Source organism: Mustela nivalis, assembly GCF_964662115.1.
Source record: "Mustela nivalis genome assembly, chromosome: 1".
NCBI classification, from domain to species: domain Eukaryota; kingdom Metazoa; phylum Chordata; class Mammalia; order Carnivora; family Mustelidae; genus Mustela; species Mustela nivalis.
In genome coordinates this window covers 188,774,539-188,797,585 of record NC_139020.1, presented here as the reverse complement: position 1 = coordinate 188,797,585, position 23,047 = coordinate 188,774,539, and the positions used below count along the sequence as shown (strand labels likewise).

The 23,047-nt window shown below is 43.2% G+C and overlaps 1 protein-coding gene and 1 long non-coding RNA gene across 15 annotated transcripts in view; one reads left to right on the top strand and one right to left on the bottom strand.

The window, feature by feature from the left end:
- The window catches only part of LOC309863119, a 313,775-nt gene extending 312,053 nt beyond the window's left edge, over window positions 1–1,722 (top strand). For all 4 annotated transcript variants that reach the window (XR_014310890.1, XR_014310891.1, XR_014310892.1 and 1 more), the window contains one exon: window positions 1,153–1,722. This is a non-coding gene — a long non-coding RNA (uncharacterized lncRNA). The remainder of the gene's footprint in view (window positions 1–1,152) is intronic.
- Window positions 1–23,047, bottom strand: part of FHIT (fragile histidine triad diadenosine triphosphatase) — a 1,429,687-nt gene that overhangs the window by 51,219 nt on the left and 1,355,421 nt on the right. The window lies entirely within an intron of this gene.

Below are 23,047 nucleotides of genomic sequence, written 5' to 3'. Positions count from 1 at the left end.
AGAGAAAGACAATTATCATATGATCTCTCTGATATGAGGAATTTGAGAGGCAGGATGGGGATTCATGGGGGGAAGGGAGGGAAAAATGAAACAAGATGGGACCAGGCACGGATACAAAACACAAGAGACTCTAAATCTCAGGAAACAAACTGAGGGTTGCTGGAGGTGGGGGCGGGGGGGAGGGAGAGGGTGGCTGGGAGATGGGCACTGGGGAGGGTATGTGCTATGGTGAGTACTGTGAATTGTGTAACACTAATGATTCACAGACCTGCACCCCTGAAACAAATAATACATTATATGTTAATTAAAAAAAAAATTATTTCTGTGGCTCCCAAATTTATTTCTAGCCTGGAACTCTCTAATGAGTTCCAACCCTGTGTATTCAACAGGTTCCCTGACGACTGTTCTTGCATGTGCAGCAAAAACCTCATAATTCTTATAACCAAAGGAAAACACATGACTTGTAGTTTCCCATCCTGTGTTAATCTTTCCAGTAGATATCACTAATCATCCAGGTGGTTATTCAAGCCAAATACCAGGAATTCTTAGTCTCTGAGCCCTCCTAGTCTACTCCATGAACAAAATCGGCCTGCTGGATTTTAAAGTCATCCTGTCAAAGCTGGCCACTTCTCTTCACCTCCACTGTACCATAATCTGTCATAAACCACTGTGATAACCTCCTAATTGGTCCCCTTGCTTGCCCCTCTGCCTTTTTTCAACCTGGCCTGGGGGATCTTTGGACAACTTAGATCATGGCGTTTCCTTCTCTAAGACTCTACAACCCTAATCTCATATAAGACCTCCAGGCTACTGCCTGCCTCTGTAACCACAGCTCCCTCTGCCTGTTCATCAATCCTCCAGGCCCACTGGCCTCCTGTCTATTTCCTGAGCATGTCAGGCTCATCTTAGACCCATGGCTTTTGCCATCACTATTTAATCTGCTTAGAAGACTCTCTGTCCTTAGGTTTCCCCAGACTTGCCTCTTATCCTTTAGTTATCAGCTGCGATGTTCTCTCCTCGGTGAAGCCTTTTCTGATACCTCCACCCAAATTCATTTGCTCCAGCACAAATACCTTTATTGTATTACCCTATTTTATTTCTCTGGGATGAGGCATATTTGTGTGTTTACTTGTTTTTGTCTCTTTCCCCCAGGAATAACCTCTTTGAAGACCGGGGTGTGAGCTGGCTTGTTCACCACAATATCCCCCAGTGCCCAGAACTTTAAAGGGGCTCGAGAACATTTGTTTAGTAAAGAATACCATGTGGCTAACCTAACAAGATGCAAACGGAGATATTAAGATTGAAGACAGATGCTGCTCCTACCGTCGGCGGGGATGGAGGGCAGTTGAAGAACCAATGTGAAGGGAACTTCTAGAGACTGGGAGGAAGTCTAACACCTTTCCTCTGTTGAGTGACTGTTACCCATGAGACCCTAGGGCTACACACGTGAACAGACCACCATGGTCCCTGTCCTCATAGTGCTGGTGTTGTAGCACGTTGTTTAAACCCTCCATCCCCATTTTAGGATAGGGCATGGGGAAGCCTTTTTTTTTCTCTCGCTCTCTTTTTTTTTTCTTTATGTAAAGGGCCAGATAGTAAGTATTTTATGCTCTGCAGGTTTGCGATTTGTGTCACAAATACTCTGCTGGTATAGTGCAAAAGCCATCACAAATGGCACAACATCATGGCTATGTTCAAATAAAACCTTATTTACAAAAGCAAGCAATGGGTCTGGTTTAGCGCATGGCTAAAATTTGATAAACCTTGGCACAGGCTCCTCTTTGGTACATAGTTCTTCAGGCCTATCACACAGAAAAGTAGGCTTTGGAACAATCAGGGTCTCTTGTAGAAACATCTCCTCTGACACTCTCAGAAGACACTACATAGACCTGAGCAGTGGTCCTGTACTTCCTGTTAGTTTTCTGTACAGTCCACCAATCAACCAGCTTTTGTAAGAAACTCCATAATTATATGGAATGTACTTACCCTGATGAAGAATAACTGAGAATGGCTAAGGAGATGGTAGACTTGCCTCCACTGGGACAGGATGGGAGCCCCAGCATCATACCACTGTTGGAAAGGAGGAGGATGGGGACTTCTGCTTGGTTATACTGATCCCAGATTAAGGTAATAGCTTGGCATCACAATGACTTTAGTCAGGGAGGAAAGCTGTGTCCAAGTTTGCAGGTCTTCATAAAGCATTTGCCATTTAGCTGTTGGCTCATCAGCTTGGACATAACAAAGGATTTCTAGAAAGAAGATAGCATCATTGTGTGCTATTCTTGCTCTGGGGCACGTTTGGCAACAACAGCTGAGATCAGAGAAGTAAATATTGTTCAGGGAAGAGGAATGGTTGCTCTGGACAGATACCAACAGCCAAGCAGCTGGAGACAACAGAATCAAACCTTCAGGTACATAAGCCATTTCTGGGCTATATGCACAGGTTGCCTTTGTGCTAGTTGTCTGCCTGGTTTCCAGGGAGCCTTCAATTAGGCTACTGAGCTGAGCTGATTTATACCTGTGCACTGCATCAGCTCCATTACCATTAACATAAATAAGCCTTTGTTACGGGGGAAGGCACAGAGAGTGTGGATGGTGGCTTCACTTCATGAAACATCCTTTTTTCAGAACACCAGTTTCTTCTGGATAGAAACTAGCTAAATTGCCCAAATAACATTAACATTAATACAGAACAATAGAAAGCCTCGATATTCTGAACTGGGGAGACTGGGTTAAACTTGCTTCAATTCTAAGAAAGCCTCAAATCAGCTTGCCTCTCCCTAGAGGCCCACCTCCCTAATTCCTTTTCCTCTGCCTCTGTGTCAGCCACACCTGGGGCACACATTAGGGCACAACCCTCAACTCAGCCAGCACAGAACACATCTGTTCCGTTGCTTACTGTGCTCCCAGCACTTAGCAACGTTCAAATAAATATGTGAGGAATAAACTAAGATAGGGAAACTCCCATCCTGTCAGAGTACAAGAATTCTGAAATGCATGGTCATAGGGGTACATGGTGCCCATTTCTATAGGAAGAGGAATAAATTCACTTTCATGGAAATACTCTAAGGCAGCGGGCAGGCTGTGCTAGGGCTTTTACCTGCCGTGTCACTGAATGTCTTCAGCATCCCTGACAAGCAGGGATTTTTGACCAATATTTCACAGACCCTCTTACCATCTCCAATGGAGATAGCATCACTCACACAAATGCTACAGTGGGGATTCACAGAGATAGACTAGATACGTAACATCTTTACCCAGCCTAGGATCTGATACATAAGTGTTTAGTAGATGGCAACTGTGGGATTACTATTGCTTGTCTTGTAACAGATTAAGAAATAGACATTGAGTGGGTTACAGGGATCAATCCAAGGTACAAAATGTGTCACAATTGGGATTTGGACCCAATGTATCTGGTTCTTTCTCTATTTACAGGAAGGAATAAGGAAAGTATACTGATTCCATCTTCCTCTGTTCTTTGCCTTCTTAGCATGAGCCCCGGGAGGTTCAGAGTACTTCAAGATTGCTATAAATTCTACTCTGAGTGCTTCACAGAGGATCAGAAAATAGATTACATACCCACCTTACTTTCTACACTAGGTCTCTGTGATATGATATAAAGATAATTCTTTGTATAACAGAATACAGATCCCTTCCTCTAAAAAGTCCTTCCTGTACTGAATAGATGTTCTAATGTTGATTAAGGCAATTTCCACCTCAAAGGTTAAGACACTTAAGGCTCTTCAAGGCATTTGCTGGGCTCCATTCTCTGGGTGCTGAGCAGAGCCTGACCTAGAGTGGTATGTGGCATCAACCCTTCCATGAGTCACCAACACACAGCCAAAGGTCTTCAAAATGTATGGGCATCCTTGGAAAATGGAAGCATTTCTAGGCATGTGATTAACAAGCCAGAAAGGCCATGGCGCCTGACAGAAAAGATGAGGCATTTCAGAAAGATAAGTCAAGATACATTTATGAGCTGAACGCATCCCTCAGCTTGCTTAGCTGTGCTACTTGGTTCATAAACCAGGGATTAAGTCCATTTTCATTTCAACTTTCTCTTTCACCTTTAAGCAACCCCTAAGGTTTCCAGAGAATTTTGCTTGACCTTTAGCTAAAGTTCAACCTCTACCAAGTTACCAATTTTGGATGGTCCCTGGGTGATCACTTAAGACAGATTTCACTATAATTCAAGGCAAGGATAATCCCTGGCCTAAAAGTTCACAAAGGAAGGATTCCCAGTGGTCTCAGGGATGGCAAAAGTTATGATTCAGTCCTGCTAATGAATTGGAGTGATATTCTCATTGTGTGTTATTGATCAGTGAAGTCAGTCTGGATGCATTTGCTTGACATTGAGCCCAGGGTGTGTGTGTGTGTGTTTTTTTTTTTTTTTTTTTTTACCTTCATCTGCTCCCAAATGAGGATTCCCTCGGTGGACCCTTTAAGCTGAACTCCAGGAAGAAGCTATAGTCCATGGGAGGAGTCCTTTAGGAATTCTCATTTACTTCCGAAGTTATGATAGGAATGTTAAACCAATTAATGGACTTTGGTGGGATATCTTTACTACAAAGCACATATGCCTTAGAACTATCTCACACCAGCTTTCAGAGACTTCCAGCAACCCTCAGAGGAAATGTGGAGGTGAACAATGAAGAGAAAATCAGGCCTTTTCAATTTGCAGTGAAGAATGGGGCTATGAAGTTGTTTAGTTCTTACATATCCTGACTTACTTTGTCTACCAGATCTGCCTGATTCCTAACTATATGAAAGTCTTTCAGTATGCCTATATATTTAATCAGTGGGGTTTTCCTCAAATTTTGGTTAATGTAGTCAGCTCCTGGATTATTGTGTGCCTATCATGAAGACAGAGTTGTTTTTGTCCACGGAAGTGAAAACAGAGCCCCAGTTTGCATGAAAGTCAATTCATTCCTATCTGCAGACTCTACATTGATTAAATAAAGAAAAATTCAATGTTCATCTCATTCATGAATCCGAACAGAGCATCTGCATATGTCTTTTCTCTAACTTCCCAAACACTATTGAGAACATATCGGCCCCTCTCCCCTAGCTCAGTGGACTGGAAGCGTGTTCATTTTAGAGGAAGGTCTCATAGCTTTCTGCAAACAGTTCAATACCATGATGCTTCAGAGTCAGCTTCCTGCATTCTTTCTTATTGATTGGCATACCTCAGGCTATTAGGTTTATTAACTAAATGATAATTTTTTAGGGGGGGTGAGTGTACAAAGAGATAAATGTTTCACAAATAGACTCAAAGCTTGCAGGCAGAAGACATGCAGTGATTTACAAAGTATTTATCTTTCTGGCATTTTTCTCCCCTAGGAAAAAGTAATCATTGCTACCATCCTCTGAAAACAGAGATGCTTGTCTTCTGGGCAGGCTTGGAGACTAGCCAAAGCAGTGTGACAATTCCTGGAATTTCAGCACACCTGCTGGGGTGTTGGACTGAGCCAACTCCTCCCGCAGAGGCACCTGATCTGCTTGGAGAGTCAGTCCCTGGCCTCTCCCTTCCTCCTGGGAGCCACTCCAGCAGCCCTGGGTGTGTGAGAGTATGGAACTTGCTTTCAGCAGCTGCTTCTTCCAACTGGCTGCCTGGCCTTGGTCTGATCCCAGTCCTGGAAAACTCAGAGGAAGCAGCATTTTCACACCCTGATCTCCATCCCTCCCCCAAAGCACCCACCTCTAATGCAAGTAATAGTTCCCGAGAGAAGCACCAGCCCCTCTAGAGCCTTCTTTCTTGTCCTCATGCAACATCCTCTGACACTGCCATTGCCCTGCTAGAGTTTCTCAAACTCAGGCACTTTTGACATTTTGGGGGGTCAGTTAATTGTCAGTTGTGGCGGGAGGTGGTTCTGTGCATTTTCGAAGGCTTAGCAGCCTCCTTGGTCTCTACCTACTTGATGTGACTAACACACTCCTCCTTACCACTTGTGAGTTCACAGATGTCTCCTTACATTGCCAAATGTCCCAGGGGTGTAAAATTACCCATTAAAACCAATGCCTTGACACAGTGGGAACTAATGGGAGAACCTGAGAACTTCCCCGAACTCATAAGGAACTCAAAGAGAACATCACTATCAACTCTCAGGCCTGGTTTGCAGACCTCACTGCTGAAGAATCTCAATGAACCAGTGACACCCCCCCCCCCCCAGGAAGGGGATCTGGGGGGACAGAAGGGATGAGCTGAGAGATTATGGATTCTTGGCCGAAGCTGGACTGACCTGGCGACCTCTGAATGTCTAGAGCCACATTATTTAGAAAACATTTCAAGTAAGCACTATGTCTTGTACCCCATCAATCAAAAAGTGTAGATTTTTTTTTCTTCTCCCCCTCCCCACATTCACTCTTCCAGTTTTTGTCACTCTCTTCTTATCCCTGGGTTCTTCCAAAGCCTCCCCGCAGGTCCTTTATCCAGGTTTGCTCTTCCCTGTCCAGCCCCGGCCTCTACTCTATGCAGGTGAGTGGGCTTTCTGAAATGCAAAGCAGACCATGCCAGCCAGCCAGCCATCTGCTGACTTCCCCGGCTTTCCAGCCTTTCAGGATAAAATCCAAACTCCTTAACGAGGCCTGCAAAGCCATGCACTTCATTACCTCTCCCAAGTGTTATGTGCAACTCCACGTCTCCACTCCCCTGGATCTTTGATAGGATACATTCCCCTGTAGGGTCACAGGTGGTTTTGGGTAGCAGCGAGTCATGACCGTAGAGAATGTAGAATCTCAGAGTGATTGTTTAATTTCAATATCCCTTTCTCCTATGTCCTCTCCAGGAGCCTGCTGAGTTTGGTGCTCCTTTGTCCTTCACACTGCTCTGAGGCTTGACAGTCTCCCATTCTGCACCAGAAAAGAACAGGCCTCAGGCTCAAACAACAGCATCCAGATGAAATTTAATAACACCATTTTCTTTTTCATCATATTTACTTTTGTAGTTGCCTTCTATTTATAGCACATTGTACTACTTTTCTGTTACAAGAATGATATAATCTTTCCTTTTTCCATGAATGTTTTCAGGTAGTTGAAAGGAGGTTGATTTGACAAAGCATCAATAACAGTAGAAGTGGTTCATAGACATGGCAGAGAATGGGCTTAATGATTGATACATGGGGGAAAAAAGGAGTTCTCTGAATCTGTGCTCTGCTCTTTCATATCCCAGGCTCACCTGTCCCTCAAGACAGGCTAAGAACAGGGAGAAGGCAGGGGCAGGAGGAACTGGATTGTTCCTTGTAATGGTTCATGTGTCCTTTAGATTTGGATGTAGATGTCACTTCGTCAAAATCTGAATCAGTGTCCTACCTGTGTGCTCCCCTAGCACTCTGGACACCCCTCATAGGCTCTGGCATGACCCCTGTGAGCTCTGCTTTATGTCTGTCACATTCACAGTGGTTTGCACAGTATCTGGTACAAAGCTTAGCAGAGACGAGATGCCAGATAAATGCCTCTTGGTTGGAAGAATGACATGGAGAGAAACACATAATCCTTTTCAGCTGGCTCTGGGCTTCAGCAAGAGAAAGGCAAAAGGATAGGACTCCAGATAATCCATGTCACTGGGGATGTTACCCACCTCCCTGGGTGACAGACATGGAAAACTTGATGATGTAAATTACTTGGGGTACAATTTCCATTTCCCCTTCCATTTTGACCATCAGAACTTGACCTCCACTGGCCACTGAAACACTCTTGTGGCTTGGCCCAGCTGGATCTAGTGCCCAACAGGGGAGCACAGCGAAGAATACAAAGAAAGCCACAAGACATAAGTTTGCCATGTCCCCAGTCTTTCTTTCTACTGGAGCTTTACCTTTACAAATTTGTAGCATTTGAAGGTATGTTTCCCTAGCCACTTCTGGACTGTAACAATTCCTTTTTTCCTACTGACAAAATCTGATACTTAGCCTGGAGCACTTTCTTGCCAAGGAGAGAACTGTGTCAGACTTGTGACGCATGATAAAATACTACAGTAATGTGGAATAATGCTTTGAAATGTTGCCAGGGTGAGCATGCATGCAGAATGAAGGAAATGGTTGCAAATACAAATGGTAGCTCTGTGGCTCATCTGTAACCTCCATGTAGGAAAACTGAGACATTCTTTTCCCTCCTTTGCAATTTGCACAGCCTCTTGTTGGAAACTATGGAGATTACCCCACTGAAAGTAACTGCCATGTTTACTCCACGCACAATTTTTACTAATACAATATCCCCATGTAGCCATTAACCTTCTAGAGTTCCCCTGATACTCTGTAGTGCTGCTGTGAATGTCTCATTCAAGTAGTCATGTACCCAAAACCAAAAGCTTTACAGAAGGGTACGGAGGCCATTTGTGCAGTGCTGAAAATGATGTCTACTTTGTCCACCTTAGAAATCAAGATTGTGGGGCATCTGGGTGGCTCAGTGGGTTAACGCCTCTGCCTTCTGCTCAGGTTATGATCCCGGGGTCCTGGGATCGAGCCCCTCATCGGGCTCTCTGCTCATCAGGGAGCCTGCTTCCCTTCCTCTCTCTCTTCCTGCCTCTCTGCCTACTTGTGATCTCTGTCTGTCAAATAAATAAATAAAATCTTAAAAAAAAAGAAATATTAAAAAAAAGAAAGAAATCAAGATTGTGTAACTGAATGGGATTCCGTCCTCACTAGAACCCCCAACCCACCAACCCCACACAACATAGTGAATTCAATGGGGATTATCAGTGCATTGAGCTGCATTACTAGAAGAGCCACAACTGTAGGGTGTTTACTATATAGCAGACATTTCACCCTCTTTTAAGTAAATAACATGTTATATAATAAGTGGAATTATACTCATTTTGTTCTTGAGAAAAATGAGGCTCAGAAAGGATAATGTGTTCAAGGTCTCACAGACAAAAAGTGTCCCAGCCGGGATCGAGCCCCAGGTCTGTGTGATTCCAAAGCTTGATTCTTTTTTTTTTTTTTTTCCATGATGAACGATGTTGAACTAAAGCCAGCACCCTTCCTTCCATGAGTTGTGGTCAAACCTTCACTATCTGTGGGCTTTGAATATTATTTGTTGGCTCTCTTATACCCATCACTAACAAGATACATGAACCAATGGGTGGTTGCTTCCTCATGAAGAGCCAGTAGACGAATGAGAAGTTTTTCATGCACAAAAGGTGACCAAGCAGTAGAAGAAGAAAATTCAAGCCCATTTCAAAGGCCTCTTTATGAAAAGTGAAACCCCATTCTCCTTTTCTGCAAAGGGAAGCCATTCACTGCACATTATTTCATTTATCCTAAGATAATCATAGTTCCCCAGCTGGGAACACATTTCTTTCCCTACCTCATGTGGTTGGCTGCCCGTTCCACCTTCAGATCTCAGCTCTAGGGCCACCTGCTCTGGGAAGCCTTGCCTGAACGCCTGACTTAGTAGTCTCCTTCATGAAAGATGGACGCTTTCCTTCAGAGCACTTCTCTGCTTTGGTCCCTATTGGCTCGGATGGATCAGTGCCTGGGTCTCCTGTTAGACTCATGCTTGTGTCCCTGGCACTCAGCCCTGGACCTGACTCAGGCGAGCCTCTCAAAACCTATCCGTGGAAGAACTGGCACCGTGACCTGCTAAGCAAGTCCGCATTCCTTTGTTGAGGAGATGCTAGAAGGGGGACGGTCACAAGGCTAGATCTCTTCTCTGTTCACCAAGTAACGTCTCAGATTCATGTGCTTGGCTGAGTTAATTTTTATGTTTTTTCCCTCATCTCCAAACAGCAAGTCATCTTGCAGATCAATGCCTGAGACTAAAGAGACTTATGGAATGTTAAGATTATGCACATAAATGTACCAACTATGACAGCCACACTAAGAAGAATAGTAATATTGTGCCGAGCGATAGTTTATCAACCTTTGCCACTTACAAAATTCACAGCCAATTTAATTAAAAATATAACAGCTCTGAAAGCTGCTAAAATGAGTACGACAACAATCAATCATTTTGTAATAGTGTTGAAGATCCATTAGGGACGTTGCACTGGATGCCAACTATTTTTAAGCCCAGATAGTAGGGGCATTTCATTTTGCACAATTAATGTCACTGTATTAAAATATTGACTATCTATAAAGAAGAAAATACCAAACATCTTTATAACCCACATTTTTTATGGGCAAAACTTGCTTAGAAAGGTGCTTTGAATTTATTTGTTATAAGCTGCACATTTCACATTCAGAAAATTAAAATGGTTTCTACTGACTAACTCATTTAATCATTTAGTTGATTTAATGAAAAACACTATGCATTTTTCTCTTTCTGTTGCTAAGATTAATACTTTCTGTTCATTAGCAATCAAATATTGCAGGAAGGTTTACATCTTATTCTCACTTAACTCACTGCCTTTTATTTCAAAAAATCCTAATAGAATTTAAATGGTATCTTTTAAATCACTTGGAGATTTTTCTCTTAGTAACTCACTTTGTCTTGTGGAAGACACAGCGCTCACTGTGACACTGAGACATTTATCCCCAACTTCCTTTTCCAGTCTCTCTTTTTGAGGGGGAAGGGCAAAGCATATATACATAAGGGAGTGAAGACTTCAGATAAAAATTATGAATGTAGCTTCCAGTGCCTCTAATTCATTTAATACATCAGCAACATTGCAGCATCCCTTAAGATTCTGATTAGAAGGGCCCTTTGATTTATTCGTGGGGTTTTATGAGCTACCTGGGAGAATGAACCCATTAAAAATGTTAACCATAAGCATCTGGCTTTCATTTAATAAAGAATCAAAGCCACTGGGCACAAGTAAATGGACACAAACACAGCACCCTTCTGCTGTCACTCATGGAGGCTCCCACTATAAATGCCACTTCCTCCCAGCAGTGCCCTCTGCAGGCATGGCCTCATCTCTGCTCTCCACTGTGATTTTCAGGTATATATAAATGGGCAGTTGAATTCCACTTGAAATACCTCCAAAAAAAGAAAGAAAGAAAGAAAGAAAGAAAGAAAGAAAGAAAGAAAGAAAGAAAGAGAAAGAAAAAGAAAAAAGAAAAGAACAGAAATACCTCCAAGGGCAGATACTACAATGTAATCATTTTTATGACCAGGAGAGTTATAAAGGAGTATAATCTATTTAAATTACTGAATAATAGAATCGGTAGTTTAAAAGAATGGTGCCAAGTTTTCCATTGCTTCTGTGCCCAAAAATATTTGTTAACCCCCAAATGCTTGATAGGAGGAAATAACAAAAGGTAGACGATGATGTTTTGTTCTGAGTGTAGATAGAGCAGGGTGAAGGACCCTGTGTGCCTGGGTGTAAAAATATAAACACTGAATCAGAAATGCTAAGACAGTGTGCCCTCAGATCCAGCGCGCCTGGATCAACTCCACCATTAGACTTTTCAGTTACGTGAATAAAACTTCTTCCTTTCAAGCAGTTTGACTGCTGACCATGGCTTCTTGAGAGCAGGGGCTGACTCACTTCTGTATCCCCGGAGCGTGGATCCTGCCTCAGTAAAAGCCTGTTGAATGACAAACCGACATACTTCTTCGGGCAAGGACATTTCCAGGTGTTCGGGGAGTAAGACTATCCATAAAAGCTATTTCACAGGGCTTTTTACCTTTTGGATCAAACTCTCATAAAAGAAGGAAGAGATAATACAGGCGCTCTGGATGTGGAGGTGTCAAGGTCAATTTTAAGAGAAAGTATAAGGCGCTCGGCCAGATAAGGAGGCTCTTACAGCAGCTTACAATAAGGCAGTGGGAAGTGTGCAGGCACACAATGGATTTCACATTTCTGTAATCCTACAGTGACTAGGTCTTAATCATTATGACAGTATGTCTGCGGCAAATGGAATTAACAATCCCACATGCTTTGGAAATGTTAAATTGTTAATAAGCCCCTTAGAGCTTTGCTGCTTCTTTGAACTCCACGACCGGTTTTGGGCCACAGACAAGTGTATTAAACCATCTCGATTTGAGCTGGTAATTGAGGGCCTCTCGAAGTCTGCCCAGAAGAGAAGAATTTCCACTGTGAGGAGGAACAGATGGTGCCGACGTCTGATTTTCATTTTTAAATCTAAGGCCTGGCCGTATCTGGTGAAACTATTCAAGAAAAACGTAGTTTTCCAACTATTTGAAAGGTGAAGTTTCCAGGTACACCCTCGTTGTGATCCAAAAATCTGTACTTGCGTTAAGATTAAGAATCATCTGTACCTGAGTTTAAATCATGGATTTGCTACTCTTTTTTTTTGGCTCGAAGACTTTGAACAGATAACTTAATATCCATGAGCCCCTGTGTTCTCATGGATAAAACCAGACTAGACAACCCCCTTGCAGGCATTTTGTGAAGATTAAATCAGATCACTGATGTTAAATGCTTAGCAAGAATGTGGCGCATACTGCGAGCTCAGTATACATTAGCTATGAATGTGATGACAATGACCATGACCACTGCAAGCTTTTAAGTCAAATACTACCATACTGAATGCCTTATTTGCCATGAATTAACATCTCGAATATATTTGTCCACCTGTCATCACTTCCTCCATATATTGCTCATACTAGAATCATGTCAAATTCTCTTTCCTTTATTTCAGAGTCTCTATCCTTTTTGTTTTTCTAGGTCTGAAGTCCCATGAAAATGTGATGGAGTCTGAGAGAGGAGCTCCTCTCTCAAGCTCTGATAGCATGCCATGTCTTCTACAGGACAGCCCCCCATTCCTTTTTACCACCACACTGGGATTGCCCACTGATTGCCCTTTCTAGAATCTTCCTGATTAATCATAAAGGAGGCTCAGGGAGGTCAGGGACTGCATCTGCCCAGATCACCATTTTATTTCTCTTGCTTAGCTCAGTGTCTGGCAGATAATAGGTGTTCAATATTTACTGAATAAATAAATGAAAATCATAAAGCTTTCCCCTGGCCCCTTAAATATTTCACCTATTTTGCAACTTTTGCATCCCATTTAAGGGTCTATCTGGGGACTCCAGAGTAAGAACCTCTATTTTAGATGATCATTAAAAACAAAGTAGGAAAATTTGCAGGTCAAATAAAGAAGCAGCCTTTCTTCAATGCAAGCCAGAAAGAATGCGCAGATCAAGTATGGGTCTCAAGAGATGAAGGGCAAAGTTGGTGTTGACATTGTGTTATAGATGAAGGAAAGCTTTGTCCAAGTCCCTCATATGCCTTAGATGATTATGAGAGCTAAGCCTTTCCCATGGTCACATGGCTAGTGGCAGAGAGAACCCAAGTCTCCCACCTTCTAGACCTGTACCCCCTAGACCCTCACCTCACCCCTCCCATGCTGTCTGCCAGAAGACCAGTGGTTGCAAGAATTTAGCGAAGGCTTCCTTCAGAGCATGGCCAGAGGATAATTCAAGATAATATAGAATGGACATGACCTTGGTGAAATTAGGGGACAGGTCTTACCAAGAAAGATTTGATTCAAGTGGGCAAAACATCTGGGGTGAAGTTACTGCCTTGCTGCCTCAATCCAAAGAGGAAACCATTCTCTCTGTTTATCCTTAGTGAGGGCGTAACTTCAGAGGGAAAAAGGCCTGGTGCCCGAGAGCATGCCCAGCGAAGGCGGCAATCCTCTTGTGTTTCCCATTCAGGTTCTGCAGAGCCCTTAGGCTAGTCCCCCACACAGTCCCCCAGAGCGAGGCAGATAGAGCCCACAGCACTTCCCAATCACATTTCACATTAACATGAACCCTTGATGAGCCTCTTAGCATGGGACACAGTTTTGGAATCCATTAATCTCACCATCACATATACAAGATGTTCCGGATAAGCTCAGCCAGAGATCTGTGTTGTTGTTGTTGTTTTTAAACCAGGAAAAAAAAAGAAGCTCACACTCCCTGTCATGCCAGATGCTCTATCAGATAAATATCACACACAGTTTTTTAGAGAAATATTATGTGATTTGAGAACATCTGCAATTCTCTAGAACATACTGTTGTCAGAAGCTGACTGAAACTACATATCACACATCAGACTTTCCTTCAAAGGTCTTGCACTAAAGTTTCCCATTACAGCACAAATGGCTCCTTCAGAAACAGTATCAGACAGAATTAAAAATGTGCCAGCTCATTAGCATTGCCACAACTCGATTTCAGAGGCACGCATGTTATCAATGACCGAGCTCCTTCCTGTTGCAGAAATGACAAGCGCAGAAGAGATCTCCCCAGTTGCTACTTTGGTTTGCTGTGGGTGTTATACTTTTGAGATATCACTTGTCCTTACATTAATTCGAGTAGCCACCACTATTTACAGGGGGGCGGAGGGAACTTTGTACACATGACCTCCTCCAATGCCTTCCAGAGTCCTATGAAACAGCTCCTATTTTCCTGCATGGTCGGGCACTGAGGCCTGGTCCCCTTGTGGTGTGGGTGGGGGAGCATTTGCTGTGTGCTAGGCCCTCTGCTGTATATGTCATTTATATCTCATTTCAACCCACCAAACCCCTTGATGTCAGTGTCATCATCACCCCTGAGGACAGGGGAAGAAACTGTGACAGATCTCCAGCTCAGCCCTGGTTTATTCCAAAACTCATGCACACGGTTTCATTTGACAGTATGTGGGGGGCTCCGTATTTTGTGGGGGAGTGAGGTCTATGTAGCTCCATCTCCGGGACTCCACCCTCCCTACCTGGATGACCTTGGGTAAGTGCTAGTTAATCCTTCTGAGGCCAAGTTTCCTCATCTGTAAAATGGCATAATAATAGCCACGACCTCAGAAGGTTGAGAGAATGCAATGCCAGGTACTTAGCACAGTGTCTGGCACATAGTAATTACTCAGCAAATTCTTAGTATTGCTAAGGATAATCCTAATCACAGGTCGTCTTATCTTTATAGAAAATAATGCTACTTTAGAAAGTATACAGGGATTAAAGTAAACCAAAAAAGTACACTGAGGGTGAATTTAATTGCATATTAAGGACTAAGGTCAAATAGAGGCTGTCACCAAACTGAACAGAGCTACATTCAGTCAGAAATGGTGGGTGAAGGCCCCACTCTTCCTTGGCGCTTTCTGTGAAGGTGGCGGCCATCTCCTACCCAGCATCATGGCCACCCTCAGACCTCTGGTGAGGCCCAAGATTGTTCAAAAGAGAACTGAGAGGTTCATCTGGCAACGGTCAGACCAAGGGGTCAAAATTAAGCATAACTGGCAGAAACCCAGAGGTAGGGACAACAGGATATGCAGAAGATTCAAGAGGCAGTTCTGATGCCCAACACTGGTTATGGGAGCAATAAGAAACCAAAGCACATGCTGCCCAGGGGCTTCCAGAAGTTCCTAGTCCACACATTAAGGAGCTTGAAGTGCTACTGATGTGCAACAAATATTACTGTGCAGAGAATGCTCAAAAGTGTCTCCTTTGAGAACCACGGAGCCCATGGAAGAGCAGACCAGCTGGCCATCAGAGGCACCGATCCCAATGCCAAGCTGTGCAGCAAAGAAAACGAACAGAGAGGCAGCTTCTGTGCACATCACAGTTGTGTTAATAAGACCATTAAACTACTGTTTGGCTAAATAAATAAAGGTAGCTGAAGGGAAAGCCTTCTCTTTTTAGTTCCAACGGGCTTATCTACCTATCTCCTTTCTGGAAGTTGTGCATTGTTCGAGTGTTTGTATGGCACACAATGAGCTTGTCTTCATTTCTGTCTCTATCAGAATCTCTCCTGAGTGTCCTGCCCTGGGCTCCTTCTATATGTTCTAGTCCATGGCTGCAGGGCAGAGGTGGGGATGGGGAGGGTAGAGTACGAGTGTGCATGCATCCAAGACAAAATTTTGTCTAGTGATTGGGTAGATGTTGCTGTGGGAGCCGGACGTGGTGTCTCCACTCTGTGCTCAACATGCACTGTGTTGAGTTCCTCTGTACTCAATGTTCTCTTATGAGTGTCCAATAAAAGGAGACTAAAATCCAAATCCCTTACCCTGGTGTTGCATGATTTGGCACCAGTCTACCTCTTTCTTTTCCCCACCAAGATCCATTCTCAAGTATCTCTTGAACACATGGGGCTCCTTCCATCCCCAAACTTTTACCCCAGCTCCTCTCCCTCTGTTTCTGTTTGACTTCTGTTCCCAGGCTCTTCAGCACGGCTCCTTCTCCTACTGACTCTAGGCTCTGACTCAGTCTTCCAAGAGAACTTCCCTGCGCTTCCCAAGCCACTGCGTTTCTCTCTAAACTTTTCCTCACAGTATCCATTGCTACCTAAAATCATTTTATGTATTTGTGAGTTTATTATCTGTCTCCACCAAAATGGAAATTCCTTGAAGGCAGAGACCATGCCTGCTTTGCTTGTTGCTGATTATCTTGTGACTGACATGTCGGAAGTGCTCGATAAATAGTTGTAGAATTGAAGAATGAAAGCCCAACAGAATAGTCAATAGACCAGGAGTCAGGAGCTGTGTCTTCTAATTCTCATTTATTCCCCATCACCAGCCATATGCCCTGATTTAGTCCCACCCTTACTGTGTCTTGGCTCTTTGTCTGCTAACTAGGACTGATCATGCTTATCCTTCTCTTACAGAACTTCCTTGATGAGGAAATGAAATTCATATGTATGTATCTATGAAAATACTTTATAAATTGTGACTATTGAGGATTCAAAATAGGTTTCAATTCCCATGTCAGCTCTAGACAGGAAGTCTGAAGCACAGGCCTCAGATAGATCCCCAGACTGCATTGTTTTAACTGAGGAAGGGTACAGCAATCATTTAGTGATGTCTGCCCTGGAACAGGGAGAGGGCAGGCGAGTCACTTATTTGCTAGCTTATATTTAATATCACTGTAAAAATTCTAATTTTTTTTTGAAATCATCACAAGAGAGAAGCATCAAGAGAGGCAGAAAAGCAAAACTAGGAGCTTCCCATGTACAGCAGTGTCACTTGCTCATCACACATCAGCGTTTTGATCTGAAAAACTTCCTAAACAGTGAAAGGCAAATGTATTCAGTGAAGCTACAGTATCACTGGTATTTCCTTTTGGCTAAACCATGTGCGTTACGTATAAAGGAGGTGCAGCCCAGGGATCTCCATTTTTACCCATTACTAAGTGACCATGGCACTCTCTGTGACACCGCTGTTACATAATTTTGAAGGCGGTGAGACAAATTTTAATTCATTTAATAATTAGGTCAATAAAAACCACTATAGCTGAGAGCTCCATTAAAAGTCCATAATGTTACCTTAATGGGGGAAAAACTAATATAGTTTTGTTGGAATTTTTCCATGAAATTAATATTAGACTATTTTAGTGGGCGTCTTAAATAGCTTAAATAGACATTTTTATTAACAGAACTAATCATGGAATTAAAACAAATGAAAATTGTTACATTTGCAATGATAAAGTACCCACGTTCATGGGATTTTTATCAGGCCTGTTCCTAGGAAGAACATTTACTATCACAAGAATAGTAAGTTAAACTTGCGCAGACGGCTGCTCATGGCCCTTCAGGGGCTGCCAACCCATGTTCTGGTTACTTCTGCTTCTTGAAATCTATGCTGGCAAACACTCCAGAGCCATAGGCTCCTCCAGATCAAAAGGCTTCTCTTAAGTCCTCTCTTTGGTTTCTAAGATTAACTCCCCATAGGAGGTTAAGAGCTGGGACATATACAATGGTTCAGAAAGACCCAAGACATGGAAAGGGTTGTGCTTACACTGCCCAGAGATGTTTGACCACCTCTATGTCATTAGCTTAGTCACTAAAGGTAGACATTAAGATGAACTAAAGTTGATTCAAATATAGGGTTATGTGATTTGGGTAAATTTTTACCAGAACAGCTAGATTGGGGGAGGAAAAAGATTAAGCCACAGGCTCACTTTCTGGCCACATGAATCTTATGATTCTGGGAATTATTCAAACATGTGAGTCCCTTTATATGGCCACATCATTGCTACTTAGCTACTAGCAACTACTTCCATATTCAAGTGTATCAGATAAGGACTCAGGGTGATCAATATTGACCAAAGGCCAAGGCTACAGATGTGTCTAACAACATAATACATGAACAGGACATTTTCTGATACACACAAAGAGGTAGCGGCGGGAGTAGGCGAGGGCCTGCAAACAGCAGGGGACTTTAGAATGGGAAACCCTGCATTTCATTCCAGCTCTTCTGCTGCCAACAGCATTATCATGGGCAACTCAGCTCACCTCTCTACTATTCAGTTTCAGCATGAGGAAATGGGGATTGGTGGAATCCATGGTCATTGGGATATTTGAAAAGAGACTGCATGTAAGACTATCTAGTCCTGTGGCTGACAGACAGTAAGGGCTATTCTTGGGCATCTGGGCAGACTCAAGGTCTTAATTCCCAGGACATATTTCAGATATGAACGGGAGGCCTTGTCTAAGCCCCAGCTACACTACTGTGCTCCCAGAAAGGGTTATGCATAGCCTGCCATCCCAAGTCTAAATAACAGAGGGAAGATACATGTCTTCACCTCTTACTCCACTTTCCTTCCCTGGGATGATTCCCACGGATTACAAACACTAGGAAACCTATGGAAATACTTCGACTTAATTCTAAACGTGTCTGCTGGGAAATGTCATTCTACGGTAAAAGAGGCCTCCTTTGAAGGCACACGTAGGGGCTGATATGTGCGACATTTGCAACTAATTGGCATTTCAGGTGACACGGCAGGTCTTAGGAACAGGGAGGCTCAGTCAAAAATGAAGAAACTCATTTGATCTTCCTGACTTCTAATCAAGGGTTGGTGTCTGAGAAGGCTTAGGCAGGTCATATTGGTGACGGTTATAACGCCATGCAAAATGGAGGAAAAAAAATAACCTTAAGAAAAAAAAATTTACTAATGGCAGAAGACATGCAATTTCTTTCTCAAGGCCTGTGATCTTCCAGCAGATGGGGATCATCTGCATGGGTTATTCTGTGCCTGGGAAGTAGAAGGGAAAACGTGGAAATCACAACAATTTAAAGTTGTTACTTAGAATTCATGATAGGAAACCAGTAGGGACACTTTGGTCTAAAATAAACAAATTCTGCGTTTAAAAAAAAAAAAAAGTAGCCAAAAAGTCCTATAAAAGAACATCCTGAAATCATCCAATGAACTTTATTTTGGAGGGGAATGTTGGAGAGAAGAGACACTTTCTGCAACTTCTTTCATTTAGTTTGTGATATTATTGGGCATTAACTGGAGATTCACTATTCCTGTGGCAAGTACTTACTTTTGCTAAAATTACCAAATATTCTCTGGAACAGAGAATCTTATCAGAAAATTGATCTTTAATACATAAAGGCATCTTGCAAGAAAAAAGTCCCTTTGGGGGGATTTTTTTAAATGGTTCACTGCAGGCCTTTCACGGTCTCATGGAAATTTGTAGATTGCTCAGATATTGTTTCCATAGGAAGAGGGAAAGGGGAACAAAGAGAGACATAAGACTTGTGACTTTCAACGCTACTACCATTTTCCAGTTTATTCAGTGAGGGCGGCAGAGGTTAATAACAAGGAAGTAAAAACCATTCAGGAATACAAAATTATTTACAAAAATCAGTTTGTGCATTGCCTTTTTCCCTGTGACTCTGACAATTGCCAAGGACTGTAAGTGTACTTGCTCAGTACTATTTAAATTAAATTATCAAATGCAAATGCTAAATATGAACCTCTCAGCAAAGCACTAGATTAGAACACCACATCCCCTATTCAGACTCAAAGCTGATTACTGGTTCTGGAGCTATAAACATGTCAGACAATAATTTAATTGCTTTGCAGGTAGAGGAATATGCAATATTCTTATTCTCATTCTGGAACTCAATGCGACTCTTTAATACAACATAATGATCATAAACATACACAAAGTCCTCACTTGACACCTGCTTTATGGTTTAAAAAAAAAAAAAAGTGGGGGAGCTACAGCAAATTCCAGCAAAGCTCAAGGAACTAGGCAGTGCCAGATTTTTTAATCACCAAGCAAAATGGGTTTCTCACCACGTGGCCCAGGGTTTTACTCTGGTTCATGGAGCTAAAGAAGGGTTTTCAAAACGGGTTTAAATCTATAATGAATTTCAGGTGCAAAGGACCACCTTCTAACAGCTAATTTGCTTCCTGCCTTCAGCTGAGCTGTTAACCAGAGGCAGCCAACATGTGCGCCCCTTTCTTGGGCCAGCGGTGAACACAGATGTCACAATCAATACTCATTAACTACAAGATCAGGATCAGAGGAATACTCAGGAAAAGAGAGAGGGTCTAAAATGTAACTAGAAGGACTCTGAGCATTTAGGAGCCTTCCAGTTGCTGAGTGTTAAACCAAACCCAGAAAGGAGCGGAGCAGCTGGGGAGAGAGGTAGGGAGGAGAGGGACTAACATTTGGTGACTTCTCCGTCTTAGAGCTCTCCATGCATCAACCCACGACATTCCCAAGGCTCCCGGGAGGCTGGCAGAACTGTCCACATCTGCCGCTGAAGAAACAGAGGCTCCGAGTGGCTCACCCACTATCCTTCAGTCATAAATGGTCACAAACAGGCCTAAATCAAGACACCATATCATTTCCCCCTTCCCAGTTCACCACAAGAGGTGTCGGACATTTCTTTGCAAACTGGGGATGAACAGGAGACTTTGAAGTCTGGGGTCCGACTTGATTACTAGACTTCCCGTAAATGCTCTACAGAAATCACTCTAAGGAGCTGCGCAATTGTCCCTACTCATCTGTACCCACTGCTCCGCTAACTCCTCTGGTCTAACACTCCATGAGCCCCACGTATCAGGCCCTGCGTTACCTTTGTGCTTCTCCCCACAGCAACCGTGTCATCTTGAGGAAACACCAGGCCTTCTACTTCTATGAGGCTGTTTTAAATGATTCACACCCAATGGAGTCACGGTAAATGTAAATGTTTGCCATTTTTTTGTACTTTACTACTTTTTAACAATTTCTTATGATGGAGATATTATACATTTTTTTTTAAAAAATCAAGAATGATTTTTTTGGCAGGAGGTTGGATGCAAATATAAATCCACCAATATATTAAGCATGGTTAAATCTGGGTGGTAAGAACACAGATGATGTTTTGTACGTTTCTTTGTACGTTTCTGAATGTTTAGTTTCCATAAATAAGTGAAAATGTAATCTTTAAAAAAAGAAAAGAAACTAGCGGCCTTTCACCAGTGCTACAGTAAGAGCAGAATAAAGTCCAAACTTCTTCTTAAATCATAGGAAGAACTCATGCTTATTATACTCTGTATCGATGCCAAGTCCAACACCTGCCATTTTCTGTGCATGACCCCATCACTCCGTCCGACAATTCCGGCCGGTGGATGTCACCATTGTCACTGCACAGATGAGTCGAGTGAGGTTTCAAGTGGGTTAATGACCGGCATGAGGTCACTGGAGCATCTGGCCTCCACCAAGCTCTCTGGCCTAAAGTCATCCGTGGGTCCCCTGACCCTTGCTCATGCCCTGGGCTCCAGCGACCAGAGTCCTTGCCCTATTTCTGAGCACAAGCTCCACGTCCTCAAGACTGTAACTCTGCCTACTCCCTGTCCTCCATTCAGGAAGCCCTTGTCCCACTTCCAACCATCCTCCCAAGGCCATATCAAAGACTGCTTCTTCCACAAGTTTCTCAGAGATGCCTGGCTGCGAGTCACCTCTTTCTTTCCCACATTTTCCTTAGTATGTACCAGAGTTTGCCAGATAGCAGACCCCAGGCCAGCTCAGGCCCTCTGAATGCTTTGGTGGCATGGTATGTTCAATGTTGTCAAGACTCGCAGATTCAGAGATTTCACACAAAATGTTCTATATGCCTCGTCGCCCTGGCTCTCCTTTCCTGCTTGGCAATAATTAAGCATAGCCAAGGAACCACTGCACTCTTCAGACAGGAAAAGCCCTTGCTCAGGTCCTCATAAGCCTTCTTTTTAACCCCACTTCCTACCCTTGCTGCCTTTCCCCTCACTCTCTGCTACTGTCTGGCCCCCGTGGACATGAATGTTTGAGATCATTGATCAGTGTTTGCCTCTGACTGTTATGGTAGAGCTACTTCATCTCTGTCTTACAGATACAAACCCCTTACATGTTTGGTGTTCCCTCCCTCTCACTGCTCAGCACAAATAGGTGCTCCGTGTGGGCCAGAAAACAGTGAAGTCACTGTGGCTGTGAGCCCAGGGAGGAGATGGTGATGATTATGCTGATACAGAGGAGGAGGAAGAGGATAGCCTCCTGGCTTAGAAACAGTAACAGATTCAAAAGAATCTCTCCTCTGCAATTATGGCTCTAATTTGTTTCTTTTACTACTTTCCATACTGAACTATAGTAACTTGGGTATACCAGTTACCCATTCTATTAGACTGTGCCCTCCTTACAACATGCTGGGTGCAGTACTCACCTGGCAACACCCCAGCCCAGCCTGGCAGCAGGGCTCACCCAATACCATTTCAAAGATCACAAACCCTGACCCTGAAACCCACCATTTATGTTTCCGCTACATTGAAAGCCAACCAAACTCGTGTCCTTTCCTCTCACTCATTAAATTAAAAGCTTAATACATGAATGATCTGAACGAGAGTCAAGAGTTTGAGATAGTTCACATCCCAGTTCATAGATAGGGGTGAGATATATTTTCCCCAAGTCGCAGGGAGAGAAAGCAGACTAAGGAGTGAGGACCTGAAAGCCATGCACAGGGCCAGGCAAGGTTTCCATGTTCGTGTCACCTCATGGTCCTCATTAGGGATGCTGCTCCTCTTCCGGGCCAGCTGTAGCGCCTGCATTGATGGGAGACCCGTGAGCTGGCTCCTGCTGAATTCACAGTCCTTGCTGTTTTGGCAGCAAGTGCAGGTCTCATTAGAGTGTGAGGACACGCAAATGCAGAGGGCCCTATTTTAAGAAAACACTTTGCATATGAACAAAGGTAGAAGGATGTCAGGCTTTTAAAGAGAATCTCCATCCCACTCATCACTTAGCAAAGTTATCCGGGAGATTCTGCTAAGTAAAGAAGTTCTTGACCTTTTCAAGCTATCAAAGGTGACCCAACCAAGCAAAGGGGTTTTGTTCCCCCAATTTCTTTTTCTTGGTTGCCTTGGACAACCAAGCCTGAACAAAACAGCCTCAGGGAGACTGCCATGTAATAACTCCCTATTCGCTTCAGCAA